Source organism: Phoca vitulina, unplaced genomic scaffold (genome assembly GCF_004348235.1).
Source record: "Phoca vitulina isolate PV1807 unplaced genomic scaffold, GSC_HSeal_1.0 scaffold18, whole genome shotgun sequence".
Classification (NCBI taxonomy): Eukaryota; Metazoa; Chordata; class Mammalia; order Carnivora; family Phocidae; genus Phoca; species Phoca vitulina.
The window spans coordinates 7646620-7668376 of NW_022589721.1; positions in this window are offsets into that span (position 1 = coordinate 7646620).

Consider the following 21757-nt stretch of genomic DNA (forward strand, 5'->3'; position numbering starts at 1 on the left):
CCATATTCAAATAAATTTGGAAATGCTTCTTATATTCTATATTGGCTTCTTGGAAATTCATATGAAAGCCACAAAAGAAAAGCCTTGAGAACTTTTTTACTTGTTTGACTGCAAGTCACATATATCAAAACTGTGTTTGCCAGGGGTGCCTGGGTGGCTCATTCAGTTAAGCATCTGACTCTTGATTTTGGCTCAGGTCATGATCTCAGGGTTGTGGGCCCTGCATAGCGGCTCCATGATCAGCGGGGAGTCTACTTCTCTCCCTCTCTCTCCCTCTGCCCCTCCCCCATTCCTGCACTGGCTCTCTCTCTAAAATAAAAGGAAATAATAATAAGCCTTTTTAAAAACCTGTGTTTGCCAAACTTATTTATATATGGACTTTTTTTTCCCTGTAAAACTTATTCATATCTCTTTCTAAGTATGAAGAAAACACATTTAGGTTATGATGTCCACAACATTTCAAAGTTACACAAACATTTTGTACTCTTGACTTTGTTCTATGTTTTTGCAAGTTCCAGTTGCCCCAGTAACCTATTATATAAATACTTAAGTGTTTTGTTTAAGCAAAAAATAAAGAACTGCTTTATCTTCCAGTATTCTGCTGTATAAGATTTGAGATCTCCATTTTGATCTGACTGGTTTACTGTCACTTTGTGGTCTCATTTCTACTTCATCTCAAGTTGAAAAATCATGAGCCAAGAGTTTATCTATAGAATCTGGCCTGGCCTTCAACCTGGTTTAAATATCATCAAGGAAAAAACTTTTTTTCATCTTTATATTTTCATCTCACATTCTCTGATAAAATTAACCCAAAGATATTTGAAAAACAAATTGAGATTTCAATTGCATTAAATAGTCTCCAGATCACAAAATCTCTTAGACACATAGAGCTGCATTTCAGAGTGTTGTCAGAGTACTGGCATGACCTCTCTCTCCCCTGCATTCCATGTTCATTGCTAATATGGTCTGCTCTATAACACTCTAGAATGAGATCAGCAAATTTTTAGAGCCAAAGCTCTAAACTATTTTGTAAGCCAATTAGAGAGATCTATTATTAAACTAGAAATCACAACTTAGTTAAAAAGGAGAGGTGAAATGCATGCTCTCATTTCTTCTAAACTATTAGTATAGGGTACAAAAATGAAAAATGATTAATTTTTGTGAGAGATATCTCAGTAGTTGAGCCCTTTATTTAATTTTTTAACTGATTTTGTACTCATTTTCTGAACTTGATGCTTTTATTTTCATTATTTAAAATACAAAGCTATTCTTAAAATTCTATACAACTGTAGTCATGTTTTATCTCAACCCAATGACTGCAATTCAACATTGCATGCAGCTAGCATCCAGGATCGTTATTCTGTCAGTAGCTCAGTTATAACATTCACTGAGTTTAGAGAAGTTGTTGAAAATATCATTTTTTAATTTGGATTTTTCATATTGTATTTCATGAAAGGTAGGAATACCAAATGAAATTTCATGGTATTTTAGTAAGTATGTATGTTGCATTTATAATGAAATCCAAGAAATGTACCTAATCTACCTAATTAATTATATCAGTTATACATCCAATTCCTATTTCTTTTTCCTACTGCATTGTTGGAAGTGTTCAATTTATCACAAGTAAATAAAATGAGATTAATCTGAGTTTTTGAAGATCTGTTTAAACAAAAAATTAAAAATCTGACCTATTTCGGGATGCCTGGGTGGCTCAGTCAGTCAAGCATCTGCCTTTGGCTCAGGTCATGATCTCAGGGTCCTGGGATGGAGCATCACATCTTTGGGTTCTGGGGAGTCTGCTTCTCCCTCTCCATCTGCCCCCCACCCCCGCTCATGCACACACTCTCTCAAATATATAAGTAAAATCTTTTTTAAAAATCTGACTGATTTGATTCTGTTGTCTTGTCTGTCCTTCACAGTCTCATAACTGAAGGATCTTTCTACTTGTCCCTTTTTGAGAAACTTCTATGGCAAGATTCTTTTCTCCCCCTTTTCTATTTTCCATTCTGAAAATGGATCACATTAATAACCCAGATCTTTATATAAAGTTTAGCTTAATAACTGTATAGATGAGCTAATGTATACATTCCTTGTCATGATTTGGATATATGTGCCGCTGCTAGATAAGAGGGAGAGATATGTGGTTGCTTAAGTCCTTCAGAAGCCTTCATTTAGACATTTCATAAGGGATAATGGACTCTGGGCTATAACAACCTTGAAGGATAACCAGAGAAGAGTTGGTGGATCTGTTCTCTAAGTCTGGGCACTGAGTAAAAGAATAGAGTGGGGATGCTAAGATTGCTACATTACTGAATGCTGCATACATTTACTTTCCTAACGCAAATCCTTTCCTTGAGAGAACTTTCAACATGTATTTGAAAGAGCTAAGCAACAAAGCGTTTCTCATATGTGAGCTTAAATGTGAGCTTAACTGTCTCGAAGTGGTGCTGAGGAAATAACAAAAGTATACCACTTCAGTGGTGATTTATAAGACTTTAAGATAGTTGGGAGGATGCATGCCTGATTGCATCACATTAATGAATGAGGAATGATGATGAGAACATGTACTGGAAATAATTAGTAGGAGTCAATCACTCCTAGAAACAGGCCATGTTATGGTGGGGATATTGTATTACCTGGGAACATATTTTCCAGTTAGGACAATGTCGAGCTCACTGCTGAAAATCTCTCCAATATCTATCAAAGCTTTCCGACATTCAAAATAACCCCTTCTAAATGCTCCCATATCATCCTTGTAGCAGAACTGTCATATTGATTCTCATACTATTTTATAAATTGTTATTTTTCTGTATCACTTACCAGACAATATGGTAATGCATGAATTGTAATTGTTATACTCCCAATGTTTAATACAGTCCTAGATAGAGAAGAGAGTTGGTAAATATTTTGTCAGTAAAGAAGTAAATGAATGCAAACATGATTGGATAAAATAGTTGAAAAAGTGATGTTGCATTAATAATTTATCCATCATTTCTTCAGTTATCATGAAATATGACTCAGAACACTCAGACAATGAAAAGTGTTCTGAACCTCAGCCTTAGGACTATTGTTTCAATAATTCTGAGGTTGAACCTAGAAAGTTTTATTTTAAAAATTTCTCCCAGGTTTAGGACCTATTATTCTAGTCAAACTTTAGATTATTAATACCCCTACAAAATTGCTTTTATGGATTGTAAGTTGATATGATGAAGCCTTTGTGAAGGAGAATGATAAAAGGAATACATGTTTTAAGAACTTTGTTATGACATTAGATGATGTCTTCTCTATGAGGATACTGTCAAGATATCTGTATATCCTTAGTGTCTGCACAGTTAGGTGATCAATAGTAAACTGTATTGTCTGAACCTGAGTCTACAGTCTCAGATATATAGTCAAAATCATTGTATTCTTTTTAAAACAAATTATTTTTACTCTGAACTAATCCTCTGTTGGGTGGTGGTAAATTCCAATCATAGCTGGAACCCTTCCTTTTCCAGGGTGGTACCATAATCTGGGAGCCTTACATGGCACCACCAAAATGGGTGAAAGAGCTATGAAAAATGAATCTTAGCCATTAGAAATAATCTTAATGATATGACACTCTTAATAATGGTGAAATAACTAATATTTATGGAATTATTTGTGTTGGGTGCTTTCCTAAGTATTCAAATGCTTTATGTCAAAAAATTATTCTGACACTTGTTAAATAGTTAGGCAGTCTTTATTCAGGACTATCATGATATGCATAGGGACTAATACAGTAGGGTTTTTCAGTAGGGAAAAATTCTGGGCTCAACCACCAAGGTATCTGCAATTAATACCAAACCCCACAAGTTAAGTGCTCAGTCCCACAAGACTGCCCCCACTTCAAACACCAATTGCAAGACCAAGACTGTCAGATGTATTCCTGACCTACTGGCTATAAATCCTACAACCCCCTCCTTGGGTTCAATAATTTGTTAGAAAGGCTCACAGATCTCAGGGAAACACTTACGTTTGCTGGTTTATTATAAAGGATATAACAAAGGGTACAGATGAACAGTTAGATGAAGAGATATATAGGGAAGGGATGCAAGTGTGGGAACTTCTGTTCCCATGTAGTTGGGGTACACCACTCTCTTGGCAAGTAGATATGTTCACCAACCTGGAAGCTCTCTGAGTCTTATACTTTTGGGATTTTTATAGAGGGTTCATCATGTAGGTATGACCAATTATTTACTTAATTCCCAGCCTCTATCCCTTCTCTGGAGAATGGAAAGTCGGGCTAAAAGTGCCAAGCTTCTAACCATGGCTTGATATTTTTAGTGATCAGCCCCTATCCAGGAGCCCACCAAGAATCTTCACCTTAGAACTAATGTTGTTCCTATTATTCAGAAAATTCCAAGGGATTTAGGAGCTCTATGTCCAAAACCAGAAATAGAGACCAATCCATATATTTCTTACTATTTCACAGGTGATCAAGTTGAAACAAGATATTTGCAACATCCAAAATTGACAACAGATATAGTTCCTTAAAAATATAAGGAAATAAGACATAACACCCAGTGGAAAATTCGCTAGGGGAGGTGAACAGGCAACTTCCAGAGGGAATACCCAGAGGCTAATAAGTATATGAAGAGATATTCAATTCATTAGTAATAAAAATAGTAAAAATTGCCTTCTACCAAACTGCAGGGCTATAATCAGAAAGGTATGCTATTACCTAACATCACTTAGGTGTTGATGAGACTATGAGAAGCTGGAACTCATATTGAGGCTACTGGGAATATAAATGTTTAAGAATATCCAAAAATAATCTGACAGTATTTACCAAAATTAAGCCAAATGTCTAACAGTCCTACTCCAGAGTAGTGCAGAGTTGAAGGCACCTTCCACAATTATGTGAGTGGTGAACACAGTTATGCACCTACTAGATTTTCCTTCAGTGAAGGATTTGTTATACTATGTGCTAAGATTGTTGTCAGTAAACAACCTTCAGTCTCAGCTCCTTCAGAGCATACCAAGATCTCAGCTGCACAAAAACTAGCCCAAGTCCGTTTATGGAAGACCCACATCCAATGACTCATTGATGCAGATATATAAAGCTTTGGACATCTCTGTCCAGTTGAGAAAAACTGAAAGACCATTCTACCTCCAGAGCTTCTACCAAAATTATTGTTGGGTCGGTTTCTCAGCTTGATTTTTCCTCCACTCCCTCCCACTTCCTTCCATTCATTCCTTAATAAAACACTTGCATGCTAAACTCTATCTTAAAACAAGTTTCCAAGGGAAGCCCAACCTGTCTGAGAAAGCAGATGAGAAAGATGAAGTTTTGAAGCTGCATCACTTGCTACCCAGACAACAATGAGGATTTCATCACTGGTTGTAGGCGAAGCAGTGAACCCTGGCATAAAGTAGAGAATTGGGATTATATACTGTTGGAAGGAGATGTATTAGCCAGTATGGTACATTAGGGATTTGGGAAATCATGAGGAACTGGCAGCTATAAGGAAAACAAAATTAGCCATTGTTAAGCTCTATTGATGTTTTAGAAACAACTATAACAAAAAGCCGACCCCATTTGTAGAATTTTTTCTTCTAGTTCTCGAAACTTTGGGCTCTGCTAGTTTAAAGACCTTACTTCTCAAATGGGATATCCTTCTGTCAAGGAAACAGACATTGAATTTTAAGTGGTAACTGTTGCCTGAGGACTTCAGGCTCCTTGTTCCAAGGGACCAGAGGGCAAGAAAAGGAGTCCCTATCCAGGCTGGGATAAAAGGTCTTGATAAGAAAGTGATGGGGCTACTGTTTCACAGTGAGGAAAGGGGGTGGTATGTTTGTCAGCCAGATCATCCAATTAAGGGTCTCTTTTGATGGTAAATGGACAAGTTCATCAAACTTGGCCTGAAAAAAAAGTATGATGATCATGGGATCAGAAGTCTCAGAGATGGGGTTTTGGGTCATGCCACTTATACATAAGCCAGCAGGATGGCAGAGGTGTTGCTAAGGATGTGGGGTGGATAGTAGATGAAGGAGATGATGAGACCAGCAACAACTGTGGGCACTGGTTTTCTTTTTCTGATTCCCCTAAAGAAGAGAGGTTCATCAGAATGCCAGTGGAACTGCTTCCAGAATTGTGTTTGAAGAGGTGGATCCAAACAACTAAAGGAATGAACTATGCTATGCCACCCAGTCTCTCTCAAGGAAGGACATGTCGATGGTGATGCTGGGAGTGTTCTCCTCAGAAAGCCTTCTGCTGTCAGCTTAGGGATTGTGCAAGGTTACACCCCTTCCTGTGTGGCCCTCATTCATCAAACTATAGATCTAGAAATATAAAAGCCTGGTCATTCTGGCCAAGAGAAAGATATTTCACTTTAATATAAGAGAGACTTGAATACGTTTAAATGCTTTTGAAAAGAAGCCAATAGGCAGGAGAAATTTCTTCAAAAAGCAGAAGAAGGCAGGCGGGCTATGAGATTCAGATCACGGGTGATATTATAACATGGGATCATGTCTTAATATTAGTTAAGAGGCACAATTGAGTATAATAATATTTCCATGAAAAGCATCACCATTACCTTCACTGAATGTTAAAAATCACACTTGTAATATATGATAACAATGACAGGTGAATCATTTAATGCTGTCTATTTGAATTTTTGACACATTATAGCAATTTGATGTTGTCATCAAATTATCAGTATGATAGTATTACCCCCAAATTGAGGTATCTGCAATATAATACAATATTGTAACTATGCTTAAATTTTTATTTTAACAATTTTTCCCTATGAATTTTGACTGAATTAGGCCATGGTTGTTGGCAAAAACCTTACATTGGCTCTGGGCTTCATACCAAGTATTGTGTCTTTACGTAGAAATAAAGCAAAACTTCTTATATATAGATCACTGGGGAATGGGGCTGATTTGGATATATGGGAATCCTGAAAGCCTGGCTCTCTTTCAGCCATGTGGCCACTTGCTCTGCCCCCTTCTGGCTAGCCCCATTACTGCTTTGGGAACTCATCCCACCACTGCTTCATGCCAGTTTTTCTTTAGATCCAGCTGGCCCTAACTCTGCTGCTGGCTCTGGCTGTTCCATGTTTCTATGACAGACTAAGTCTTCTATTTCCAACATGGCTGGCCCCATCTTTATTTCTGGTCTCAGGCCAGACTCAAATTTATGCAGATAAACTGGAAATTTGGGTGTGGTTAAACAGAGTTGGGGAGGGTATTTGGGATTGTCTTAAAGCCCATCAAATTTTACAATTTATTCATCATAAGATCGGTAATATTCTATCTTCAAAGGGAAATTATTTCCTGTCATTCTTCCCCCTTCACCAGGCTTCCATCTCCCACTGGCTGAAAATCTGGAGGGGCATGGTCCTGGACATTCTTTTGAGTTAGACATTCTTCTGGTGCCATATAGCATCACCACCACTCTAACACATTTTGTTGAGATTTAAATTTATCACAAAGTGTCAGACACTAGCCATCTCTAGAAAGTAGCTACCGTACACTTTGGTTTCTCTGAATCCTAAGGCACTCTCAAGCCAAGCAAGAAATGTCGATAAGCAGTGCAGAAGGAATCTCTTTACCATCTGTACTTGGGGATTTTTAGTCTCAAATATCCAGCAGATAGTTAGGCAACTTGTTTGAAATAAAAAGAAAAGTTGTAGCTGCAAAAACTCCCAAATGCCCCTCTTTTTATCTGCCAGTGTTGAAACTATTTAATAAAAATAAATCAAATTTAGAGATTAAGTGGAGCAGTATTTTAACAGAATGTAATGACCATGCTAATATACAGCTGTAATTTTAGTCTATTTGTATACTTAGAGATATAAATATATTGCTCATTTTTATTACATAAATCTAATTTAAGAAACATTACAGATGCAAAATAAATCAAGTGATTGTATTTAAAGATCCTATAATGATTTATAAAAGCAGTTGTTTAAGAACCTATGGAAACTAAAATAGGTTAAATGTAACTGCATGTACCAATTTGTGAAATGAGTATTTTTTGCCTTCCTTAATTCCAGGTTTAAAAAAAAAAAAAACAAAAAAAAAAAACAGGCCAGAATTTTCACCATCTGTTTCTAAACTGCACAGATGGTCGCAAATTTAAGTCTGTTGTAAAAGCGTATTGCTTAGTGGGCTGTCCACAGTGTTCTCTGATAAGTGTCAAATAAATCAATCGCCAATTTATAGTAGCAGTAACTTTTCATCTACCTAACAATGGTACTAGAACCCATTAACCCATGCAGAATCTCAGTCTTTTCCTAGCTAACTCCCTGATGCTTCTTTCTCACCTGATTCTCTCCCCCAGGTTAAAAAAATCATGACAGTCAAATTCCCATGTGTCTTATTACCCAAATTAAATGTGTGTAGTATTAAAATGGTGAGATAGCATACCTGATTGAATGGCATGACATGAAACTTAAATACATATGGGTACCTATAATTGTTCACTGTGAGAAGGATTGCTTTATTGTCACTGATATAAAATTGAAAATATGAATTAATCTATTCCAATTTGGTCATGCTGACCTATTTTTTGTTAGTATGTTGATTTTGCTTTGTTCAGTAGTGGTAGTTGGAAAAAAGAAGTAGCCACCCCACAAGTAGGTGTAGTGAAGAGTAAGGGACAAAATTCCTCCATGTATAATACATGGCACATATATACTGCAAAGCAGAAAAAAAGTTCTGTCGTACAACTTGTTCTGAACTTGATGTGGTTGTGTCTCTTTCTGTTTTTTTCTTGTCCTTGGCAACCTTGGCAAACACTTTGGCTATAACTTTCACGTGAAGAAAATTTAAGAGCATTCCACCTTGAGGATTCAGCTGAACATCTACTTAGGAGGCCACAAATCCTCCGAAGTAGGACATTAAATCATTTATGGTTTAAGCTTTGATCACTTTCTCTAAACTTAGGGGCTATTGGACTTCATAGATTCTTATATTTCATTTATCTGAGAGGAGTGTCTGATATTTTATTCAACTCACATTTCTTGAATACCTTTTATTGCTTATGCACCAATGATAATTCATTTTTGATATGTATTACCTAAATGTCCATTAATTTCATCCACCAAAACCCATTTCTAAAATTAATTGTGTGGATACAAGAGTCTCTGGTATTAATGTCTGCTTAGTAAGTTGCCTTTCTTCCTAGTGCTACTTCAGGATCCCTGGCGTGTAAATTTCTAATTACAGCAACTCACTACCACCAGGTAGTGATGTAAACAGTCTAACTATACATTCGTATTTTCTGTCTCTGGTGATGTCCATGCATAGCTAGACTAGTTTGTCCTTGGCAGGGATTTGAATGTGAGAAAGCATCGCATTTGCCCTCAAGTAATTCCTTATTAGCATTTAATTTTCTTGAAATTCTCTCTTCTTTCGTCTTGGGTGAAACCTGCTGAAGAACTGAAAATTTTCAGCCGACCCTAGCAAGATCTTAGTTCCCAAACTGGTCCTCCCCTCTTCCTGATCAAAAATCAGCCAATTAATGGCTAAACCAATTAATGGCTAACTGCAGTCTTAGTCTTGAGGTCTTGCAACCTGTCTCATCATTAACACATTCCCCATGCCTTCTGAGAATTTTAACAGTTTGAACAATTCTTGAAACAAAACTGGACTTTGATTGATCTTCCTCAGTTTGTTCCATGAAATCTTTAATTATCTGTCATTATTAATAAGTTACTGTACTAATGGTTTCGGGTTGATTTTCCTCCTTCCCTTTTTGTGAACCTCTTCCAAATTTTGAGGCTTCTGGACAAATTATCCTGTATTCCATGCAGCTAGTGTAAAGAAAATGATGTGCTGTTTGTTGAATACTTTATACTATTTTTATTAATAAAGATTTACATAGTACTTACCATATGCACTGTTCTAAGATCTTTAAAAGTATTAACTACTGGGGCACCTGGGTGGCTCAGTTGGTTAAGCATCCAACTCTTGATTTCCGCTCAGGTCATGAGATCAAGCTCCACGTTGGGATCCACGCCAGGTGTGGAGCCTGCTTAGGATTCTCTCTCTCCCTTTTCCCCTGCCACTTCTCAGCGCCCCACCCCAGCTCGCTCATGCTCTCTCTCTAAAAAAAAAAAGTATTAATTACTATAATCCTCATAACTATCCTATAATATAGATACATATATTATCTTGATTTGAAATATGAGTAAACTGAGGCACAGATAAATTAAGAATTTTGTTCAAGGTCACACAGCTAGTAAGTGGCTTAGCTGAAGTTCAAAACAAAATAATCTGATTCCAGAGAATGTGGTGTTAATTACTTATAGCACATAACATATCAATCTATGATTGATTAATAGAATGATAATTATTGATTAATCAATAATTTCTTATTCATTTGTCTTATTTTCTTCTCCAAGTGATTACCAGAAAATGAGAGGTAATTTTTATCTTCAGCCATCCAACATCTAAAGAATTACCAAGACTTTCTATCCTGCAGGACTGCATTCCCTTTCCATAGGTGATTACTAAGGAAATGTTACTGTCATCCTATGGGCTTCTAAGGCAATCAAACTGCCTTACCTCGGAGGGAAGGGAAATCTAGAGGGTGGAGGGAGGAGTGACCTTCGAGAATGCCAAAGAAGAATAGAGAATTCCTAGAGTTTGGGGGCATTTGAGAGAGTGAAGCCCTTTGAGGAGGTAGTATTTATTGGCATTGATACAAGGATCCTTGCAGATCACAAATTAGTTCTGCAGTGTTGCAGAAACTAAGATAACCAACATCCAATTGAACATAAATGGACTGACTCCTGTAAAGACAAAGCCATGGAGTTTTAAATATACCTAAACAAAGTTACTTGTTTTTCATTAGAAGTGGGTTTTATTTTTTATTTTTTTGTTCCCAGACTTATTGAGATATAATTGACACTAACACTCTGTAAGTTTAACGTGTACAACGAGATGATTTGATACATATATGGATTGTGAGATAATTACCACAATAGGGTTAGTTAACACTTCTATCACTTCACATAATTACAATTCTTATTTTGTGGTGTAAACATTTAAGATCTAGTCTTTTAACAATTTTCAATTATATAATACAGTATTATTAACTATAATCACCATGCTGTACATTAAACCCTAAGAACTTACTCATCTTATAACTGAAAGTTTATACTCTTTGACACAAATCTTCCCATTTTCCCTACCCTCAACCCTTGGCAATCATCCTTCCCTCTGGTTTCAATGAGTTTGACTTTTTTAGATTCCACATATAAATGATATATATAGTATTTGTTTTTTTCTGTCTGATTTTTTTCACTTAGTATAATGCCTTCAAGGTTCATCATGTTGTCTCAAATGGCAAGATTTCATTCTATTTGTGGCTGAATAATACACCATTCTGTATATATACACAACACTTTTCTTTATCCATTTATCTGTTGATGGACACTTAGTTGCTTCCATATCTTGGCTCTTGTAAATAATGCTGTAATGAACATAGGGGTGCATATATATTTTCAAATTAGTGTGAGTGTTTTTTAAGATTTTATTTATTCATCTAAGAGAGAGAGAGAAAGAGAGCATAAGCAGGGGGAGCAGCAGAGGGAGAGGGAGAAACAGGCTCCCCGCTGAGCAGGGAGTCCGATGCAGGGCTCGATCCCAGAACCCTGAGATCATGACCTGAGCTGAAGGCAGACGCTTAACCAACTGAGCCACCCAGGCACCCCAAATTAGTGTTTTTGTTTTCTTCAAATAGGTACTCAAAAGTGGAATCAATGGATCATATGGTATTTCCATTTTTAATTTTTTGAGGAACCTCCATACAGTTTTCCATAGTGGCTGCACCAGTTTACATCCCCACGAACAGTGCAGAAGGGTTCATTTTTCACCATATCCTTGCCAATATTTATTATTTCTTGTCTTTTTGGTAATAACTATCCTAACAGGTGTGAGGTGATATCTTATTGTGGTTTTGCTTTGCATTTCCAGATAATTAGTGACGTTGAAAATTTTTCCATGTACCCATTGGCCATTTGTATGTCTTTGGAAAAATGTCTATTTAGGTGCTCTATCCATTTCTCAACTAGATAGTGTTTGCTTTTCTGCTCTTGAGTTGTATCGAGTTTGTTACATATTTTGGGTATCAACCCCTTATCAGATAGATGATTTGGAAATACTTTTTTTCATTATGTAAGTTGCCATTTCATTTAGTTGATAGTTTCTTATGCAATACTCTGTACTCTGGGTGCAGTGAGGGAGAAATGAGCCCATCTGGCAGCATCCCATGCAGCTAGGGAAGCAGGGCACTCACTCACTTACATTCTCTCACCTCCTTCTGTGGGAAAAATCAGGGGCCAAGAAGAGCTTCCCTAGCACTGGGTTGTGCCACCTTGGGGGAGAGCTGATGTTGGTAAAGTCAAATTATTCGGCTTACCCTTTCCAGTGTGTCCAATCTCAGATTTTTTTTTTTTTTTCCTCCTGCAGTGTGCTGGAACTTCTCTGCTGGGCTCCTGGACTTTCACAAAGGCTCCACGGTCCCTGAGTGATTATCTAAATCAGTGATGGCCAGGGGCTCCCAGACCATGGCCAAGAAGGGCTGGAGCTGGTTCACAGTTCCTATCAGGGTCCACAGCCAGGATCAGGGTATGTGTGCTTCTTCCGCGATGCACAAGTGGGCTAGATTCCTCCTGGTCCTTTGGTATAAAGAGCTGGTGACAGAACCAAAGCCAAAATGGCTATAGCCAAATATTCAGGGATATGGAGCTATTTCCAGATCTATAGATAGGATCACAGGCCGGCACATCAGCTGCTTGGCTATGGGCTTTTCTTCTCAAAATGGCTCTCCTGGATTTTGGACTGTACCAGGATTTCACAATCTCTACCCAAATCCCACAGCTCTCACAAAGGTACTTTTGTCCGTAGATGGATGCCAACTTGTTATTGTTGAGGGGAATATGAGCAAGGGATGTCTTATCTGGCCCTCTTCTTGATGTCACCCCAGCTTCTGTTCTAAACTTTCTGCACTGTGTAAGCCTGAGTATACTTTCATGACTTAAGGCCAAGGAGGGGTTGCTATTAAGGACTGATGTTTGGATACCTTCCACACACAGGCCACTGGAGGCTTGAGATTTAGAACTAGCTTTAATTTGATGAAATATATGTTTGCTTTAAATTGTATGTGTGTGTGAGTGTGTGTGTGTGTGTGTATGTGTGTGTGTGAAATTTTTAAAACATAAAAATGTGGCCACAGTATGCCTGCTATTTTATAATTTGACATTTAACTTATCAACTCTTCCTGTTATTAGTTTTATATGTCATTGTTTATTCAAAAACTCTTGTTAGGTGTTATATATTTTCTAAATTTGTTACTAGTAATGTAGCCATGAATATTTTAATAGATAAACTTTTTTTAATTTACCCTTTTACTTCTAAGATAATTTGCTAAATCTAATTATTTTGGAAATTCTGTTGCTAGGTCAAAATGATTTTGTAACATTTTGTGGTCTTTTTTTTTTAAATTCAATTAGCCAACATATAGTACATCATTAGTTTCAGATATAGTGTTCAATGATTCATCAGTTGCATATAACACCCAATGCTCATCACGTCACATGCCCTTCTTAATGTCCATCACCCAGTTGCCCCATCCCCTGACCCACCTCCCCTTCCGCAACCCTCAGTTTGTTTCCCAAAGTTGAGTCTCTTATGGTTTGTCTCCCTCTCTGATTTCTTCCCATTCAGTTTTCCTTCCTTTCCCCTATGATCTTCTGCACTATTTCTTATATTCCACATATGAGTAAAACCATATGACAATTGTCTTTCTCTGATTGACTTATTTCACTCAGCAAAATACCCTCCAGTTCCATCCATGTTGATGTAAATGGTAGGTATTCATCCTTCTGATGGCTGAGTAATATTCCATTGTATATATAAACCACATCTTCTTTATCCACCCATCCATTGAGGGACGGCTCAGCTCCTTCCACAGTATGGCTATTATGGACTTTGCTGCTATGAATATTAGGTTATAGGTGCCCTTTTGTTTCACCACATCTGTATTATTATGGTAAATACCCAGTACGGCAATTGCTGGGTCATAGGGTAGCTCTATTTTTAACTTCTTGAAGACCCTCCATATTGTTTTCCAAAGTGGCTGTACCAGCTTGCATTCCCACCAACAGTGTAAGAGGGTTCCCCTTTCTCCATATCCTCACCAACATTTGTTGTTTCCTGTCTTGTTAATTGTAGCCATTTCTGACTGGTGTGAGGTGGTATTTCATTGTGATTTTTATTTATATTTCCCTGATGCCGTGTGATATTAAGCATTTTTTCATGTGTCTGTTGGCCATTTGTGTCTTCTTTGAAGAAATGTCTGTAATGTCTTCTGCCAATTTCTTGCCTGGATTCTTTGTTTTTTGGGTGTTGAGTTTCATAAGTTCTTTATAGATCTTGGCTACCAGCCCTTTATCTGATATGTCATTTGCAAATATCTTCTCCCATTCGGTAGGTTGCCTTTTAGTTTAGTTTAGTTTTTTTTTTTTTTTTTTTTTTTAAGATTTTATTTATTTATTTATTTGACAGAGAGAGAGAGAGACCACAAGCAGGGGGAGCTGCAGGCAGAGGGAGAGGGAGAAGCAGGCTCCCTGCCAAATAGAGAGCCCAATTTGGGGCTTGATCCCAGGACCCTGGGATCATGACCTGAGCTGATAGCAGACACTTAACCGACTGAGTCACCAGGTTGCCTTTTAGTTTTGTTAACTGTTTCCTTTGCTGTGCAGAACCTTTTTATCTTGATGAAGTCCCAATAGTTCATTTTTGCTTTTGTTTCCCTTGCCTTTAGAGATATATCTTGCAAGAAGCTGGTGCGGGCGAGGTTGAAGAGGTTGCTGCCTTTGTTCTCCTCTAGGATTTTGATGGATTCCTGTCTCACATTAAGGTCTTCCATCCATTTTGAGTTTTCTTTGTGTATGGTGTAAGAGAATGGTCCAGCTTCATTTTTCTGCATGTGGCTTTCCAATTTACCCAGCACCATTTATTGAAGAGACTGCATTTCTTGCTTTGGATATTCATTCTTTCCTGCTTTGTCGAAGATTAGTTGACCATAGAGTTGAGGGTCCATTTCTGGGTTCTCTATTCTGCTCCATTAATCTATGTGTCTGTTTCTGTGCCAGTACCATGCTGTCTTATTGATCACAGCTTTGTAAAATAGCTTGAAGTCAGGCATTGTGATACCCCCAGCTTTGGTTTTCTTTTTCTTTTTTTAAGATTTTATTTATTTATTTGAGAAAGAGAGAGTGAGAGAGAGCAGGAGGGGAGGGAGAAGCAGACTCCCTGCCAAGCTGGGAGCCCAGTACAGGGCTTGATCCCAGGACCCTGGGACCATGACTGAGCCGAAGGCAGATGATTAACCAACTGAGCCACCCAGGAGCCCCTGGTTTTCTTTTTCAACATTCCTCAGGCTATTTGGGGCCTTTTCTGATTCCATACAAATTTTAGGATTGTTTGTTCCAGCTCTGTGAAAAATGTCAATGGTATTTTGATAGGGATTGCATTGAATCTGTAGATTGCTCTGGGTAGCATAGACATTTTAACAATATTTATCCTTTCAATCCATTAGCATGGAATGTTTTTCCATCTCTTTGTGTCTTCCTCAGTTTCTTTCATAAGTGTTCTGTAGTTTTTAGTGTACAGATCCTTTACCTCTTTGGTTAGGTTTATTCCTAGGTATCTTATGGGTTTTGGTGCAATGGTAAATGGGATTGATTCCTCAATTTCTCTTTCTTCAGTCACATTGTTAGTGTATAGAAATGCAACTGATTTACGTGTGTTTATTTTGTATCCTGCCATGTTGCTGAATCACTTTATGAGTTCTAGCAATTTTGGAGTTGAGTCTTTTGGGTTTTCCACCTAAAGTATCGTGTCATCTGCGAAGAGTGAGAGTTTGACTTCTTTGCTACTTTGAATGCCTTTTATTTCTTTTTGTTGATTGATTGCTGAAGCTAGGACTTCTAGTACTATGTTGAACAACAGTGGTGAGAGTGGGCATCCCTCTCATGTTCCTGACCTTAGGGGAAAAGCTCTCAGTTTTTCCCCATGGAGAATAATATTTACTGTAGGCTCTTCGCAGATGGCTTTTATGGTATTGAGGTATGTTCCCTCTATTCCTACACTGTGAAGAGTTTTAATCAATAAAGGATGCTGTATTTTGTCAAATGCTTTTTCCGCACCAATTGAGAGGATCATATGGTTCTTGTCTTTTCTTTTATTAATGTGATCTATCACGTTGATTGATTTGTGAGTGTTGAGCCACCCTTGTATCCCAGGAATAAATCCCACTTGGTCATGGTGAATAATCCTTTTAATGTACTGTTGGATCCTTTGTCTAGTATCATGGTGAGTATTTCAGCATCCATGTTCATCAGGGATATTGGTCTGTAATTCTCCTTTTTGATGGAGTCTTTGGTTTTGAGATCAGGGTAATGCTGGCCTCATTGAATGAGTTTGGAAGTTATCCTTCCACCTCTATTTTTTGAAACAGCTTCCGTAGAATAGGTATTATTTCTTTAAATGTTTGGTAGAATTCCCCTGGGAAGCCGTCTGTCCCTGGACTCTTCTTTTTAGGGAGGTTTTTGATTACTGCTTCAATTTCTTTGCTGGTTATTGGTTCGTTCAGATTTTCTATTTCTTCCTGTTTCAGTTTTGGTGTTTTATACATCTCTAAGAATGCATCCATTTCTTCCAGATTGCCTAATTTGTTGGCATATAGTTGCTCATTCTATGTTCTTAAAATTGTTTGTATTTCCTTGATGTTGATCATGATCTTTCCCCTTTCATTCATGATTTTATTAATTTGGGTCCTTTCTCTTTTCTTTTTGATAAGTCTGGCTAGAGGTTTATCAATCTTATTAATTCTTTCAAAGAACCAGCTTCTAGTTTCATTGATCTGTTTTACTGTTCTTCTAGTTTCTATGTCATTGATTTCTGCTCTATTCTTTATTATTTCTCTTCTCCTCCTTTGTTTAGGCTTTATTTGCTGTTCTTTCTCCAGGTCCTTTAGGTGTAAGGTTAACTTGTGTATTTGGGATTTTTCTATTTTTTGAGAGAGGCTTTTATTGCAATGTACTTCCCTCTTAGGACTGCCTTTGCTGTATCCCAAAGATTTTGAACAGTTGTGTTTTCATTCTCATTAGTTTCCATGAATTTTTAAAATTCTTCTTTAATTTCCTGGTTGACCCATTCATTCTTTAGTAGGATGCTCCTTAACCTTCCAGTATTTGAGTTCCTTCCAAATTCCCTCTTGTGATTGATTTCAAGTTTCAAAACACTGTGCTCTGAAAACAGGCAGGGAATAATCCCGATCTTTTGGTATCATTTGAGACTTGATTTGTGACCCAGTATGTGATCTATTCTGGAGAAAGTTCCATGTGCCCTGAAAACAGGCAGGGAATAATCCCGATCTTTTGGTATCATTTGAGACTTGATTTGTGACCCAGTATGTGATCTCTTCTGGAGAAAGTTCCATGTGCCCTCGAGAAGAATGAGTATGCTGTTGTTTTAGGATGGAATGTTCTGTATATATCTGTAAAATCCATCTGGTTCAGTGTGTCATTCAAAGCCCTTGTTTCTTTGTTGATCTTCTACTTAGATTATCTATCCATTGCTGTGAGTGCGGTGTTAAAGTCCCCTACTCTTAATGTATAATTATCAATTTCTTTTGTGTTTCTTTACTTTGGTTATTAATTGGTTTATATAATTGGCTGCTCCCATGTTGGGGGCATAAATATTAAAATTGTTAGATCTTCTTGTTGGATAGACCCTTTAAGTATGATATAGTGTCCCTCTTCATCTCTTACTACAGTCTTTGGTTTAAAATCTAATTTGTCTAATATAAGGATTGCTATCCCAGCTTTCTTTTTTATCCAATCTGATACCTTATGTCTTTTGATTGGAGCATTTAGCCCATTTACATTCAGGGTAACTATTGAAAGATATGAATTTAGTGCCCTTGTATGGCCTGTAAAGTCCCTTTTTCTCTAGATTGTCTCTGTTTCTTTCTGGTCTATGTTACTCTTGGGCTCTCTCTTTACTTACAGGATGCCCCTTAATATTTCTTGCAGGGATGGCTTGGTGGTCACATATTCTTTCAGTTTCTGTCTGTTCTGGAAGCTCTTTATGTTTCCTTCTGTTCTGAATAACAGCCTTGCTGGATAATGTATTCTTGGCTGCACGTTCTTCTCATTTAATACACTGAAAATATCATGCCAGCCCTTTCTGGCCTGCCAGGTCTCTGTGGATAGGTCTGATATCAGTCTAATGTTCCTACCTCTGTAGGTTAAGAACCTCTTGTCTCCAGCTGCTTTCAGGATTTTCTCTTTTTCTCTGAAATTTGCAAGCTTCATTATTATATGATGGGGTGTTGATCTATTTTTATTGATTTTGGGAGGTGTCCTCTCTACTCCTTGGACAAGAATGCTTTTTTCCTTCCCTAGATTAGGGAAATTCTCAGCTATGATTTGCTCAAATATACCTTCTGGCCCTCTCTCTCTCTCTCTCAGGCACTTCCATAATTCTGACGTTGGTACATTTCATGGCATCACTAATTTCTCAAAACCTCTCTTCATGGGTTATTAGTTGTTTTTCTCTCTTTTCCTCAGCTTCCTTCCTTACCATCAACCTGTTGTCTAGGTCACTTACTCTCTCCTCTGCCTCATTCACCCTAGCTGCTAGATCATCCGATGTAGACTGCGTATCAGTTAAAGCATTTTTATTTTGGCCTGATTAGATTTCATTTCTGCACTAAGAGATTCTGTAGTGTCCTTTATGCTTTTATCAAGCCCAGCTATTAACTTTATAATTGTTATCCTGAATTCCATCTCTGACATCTGACTTATATCCATATCAATTAGATCTGTGGCAGAAAATATTACCTCTGGTTCTTTTTTTGTTGTGAATTCCTCCTGCTAGTCATTTTGCCCAGAGAAGAATGGATGAGCAAGTGAGCAGAATCAAAAGTATCAACCATGACCCAAGCAACATACACACTAGACAAATCAGAAAATGTCAGAAATCAAAACAGAAAAGCAAACAAAACAAAACAAAACAAAGTAAAAACAAAAAAAAGGAGAGGGGGAGAGAGAATATAATCTCACAGGGTGGGCAAAACAGGATGATCCACTTGTTCCTGAGTGAATTTTGGTCTGTGTGTTAGAAGACACTAACTCCCAAAATTGCAAGGAAAGCAGAATATATATCTATCTATATATATATATACACACACAAAAATAAAATTGAGTAGAGAGAAAGGAGGCCAAAAATGAAGCATATATCTATAAAATGTAGATGGAAAAAATAAAAGTTAAAAAGCCAACTTAAAAACAGAGTTGATAAAATAAGAAACTAGGTGAAAAGGGAAAAAAGAAAAAAAAGAAATGGGAAATTTTAGACTAAAAGATAAACGAATCATGAGAAAAAACCTCGAGTTCTATATACTATTTTCCCCTAGCGCTGGAGTTTTACAGTCTTGTGGGATCCATAAACTTGTCATGCACCTGTTCTTCCAGTTGGTCTTCTGGGGGAGGGGCCTGCTGTGCTGCTTTTCAGGTGTCTTTGCTTGGGTGGAGTTGCACTGCCCCTTGCCATGGGGCCTGGGCTTAGTGTAAGCTGGTTTTCTGTGTGGCTTTTGTTTCCTGAAGGCTTTCCACACCTCTTTTGAGGATCAATATAAAAATGGCTGTGCCCCCATTTCTAGCCCCAGAGCCGAAAGATCGCAGTCCCCCCTCTTCAGTAAACACTCTGGGACAAATGGTCTTAACTTTCGTGTGTGCCAGACTCCGCAGACTCCTGCGGTGTGTGCCCACAGCAATCCTCCCCGGGGGACCCCGAGAGTCCCGAGTTACTGCCTTTTATAGGGCTCTGGTGCTGAGAGCAGTCTCGGAATCCTGTGTGTACCTGCTCAGCCCCTCCCGGAGGATGGCAGATGGTTCCCGTGTTCCAGTCCATTGTAGGGTTCCAGGCAGAGTGCCGGGCAGCTTGTGGTTTATGGCAACCTGACCTGAGATCCCCCTTCTGGGCTCGCTGACCTTAACCATTTTCCCTGCTCCACTGCTAGTTCTGTGACTCCTGGGATCCTGAGACCACACGGATCCACCTAGAATTCTGCCTGTTTTATCCCCTAATCCCCTTTCAGACAGGGATATCTTTAACTGGAGCAAATTTCTAAGGGTTCTGATTTTGCCCTCTGGGGCTATATCACTTTCCAGTAGCCAGCTTATGGAGGTTCCCTCCCCCATCTCTTTATCTTCCAATATCTCCCCTTAGATTCACTTCTCTGCACCTCCTACCTTGTAAAAAGCAGTCACTTTTCTACTTGTAGAATTCCAGATATTTTTTTCTTACATCTCAGGCTGAATTCATGGGTGTTCAGAATGGTTTGATAATTATCTAGCTTAATTCAAGGGACCAGATGAAACGAGGTCCCCTAATCTTCTGTCATCTTGCCTCCTCCATCTAACATTTTGTGGTCTTTAGAAAGATATTGATTTACATTATTATTAGCTGGTTATAGGAATGTTCATTTCTTCAGATATTTGAAATTTTAATAATTCTGTGCCAAATCTGATATTATTATGAGTGGTATCTCATTGGTGATTTATTTTTTGCATTTATTTGATTACTGGGGAGGTTTCATGGTTTTATTTATTTTTATGTCAATATTTTTCCTCCTTGGTGGTTTGCCTACTTTGATTCCTGAGCAAATGTTTCTAAGATCTTCTAAAATTATGATATCACCCTTTTTCTTCAATAGCTGTATTCTTTGGCTCAAGAACTATCAGTAAATTGTCTCACTTTCTCCTTAAGTTTTATGTTTTCAGGATAAATCTTGAGTATAAACACATATTAATTTTCCTAAGTTAAAGTAACTATTCTGGGACATCAGGGAACATTACAGAAGGGGGAAAAATTCACAACCTGATATAATGACATAGTCTATTTTTCTTGTGAAGATAAACATTTCATTTTTATAGAAATCTGTATTTAAGTTCTCCAAATACATAAAGAACCTCATTACCAGTTGACATATTACAGTGTTGACATACCAAGTAGACTTTGAAGCTGTTTTTTCAACTTTATTTTCTCATATGTGAGTCAAATTACAGAATAAACATACCTGAATATGAAATAAGTTAAAATAAATCATAGACTGGTAAAAGAAAGTTGCTAAGAGTAGATATAGAGAACAATCTTGCTACCCGTGAAGGTTTTCAGCACTTATTATAAGCATTTATTAGACAAGCCTGAAAAAAATTCTTCCTCATTGGTGCTCTGAGATTGGTTGAATCACTATTATAAAACTTGTCTGGTAGGCTTGCTAAAGTATATGCAGGGCTATATGTCATGAAGAATTTATATCAGGGTGTTAAAAGTGATTTGAGAATCCCATTAAAAGAAATAACTTTAATCATCCACAATAACATTGCATTAATTATTGATAAATCTAATCAGTAGTCTGAAATTGCTTACATCTAATATTAATCAGAAAGGCAGATGAATTCCCAGCATGATGACATGCTCTTTGTGCCTTCAAGTACCTTTATAGTGTTATTATTTACATGTTCCTGAGTTGGAGAAAATTTATTTGAGTGAGAATCAGAAAGATTAGATCCTTCAAAGAAATGCCCTCTCTGTGGTTGGGTTCCACTCTCAAAATTGGTGTATACAGTATTGTCAATTCATGGAAAACATAACTTCAGTGAGGCCAACACAGGCATGTGAGCCCTCTGTGGCCGTGATTGTTTGT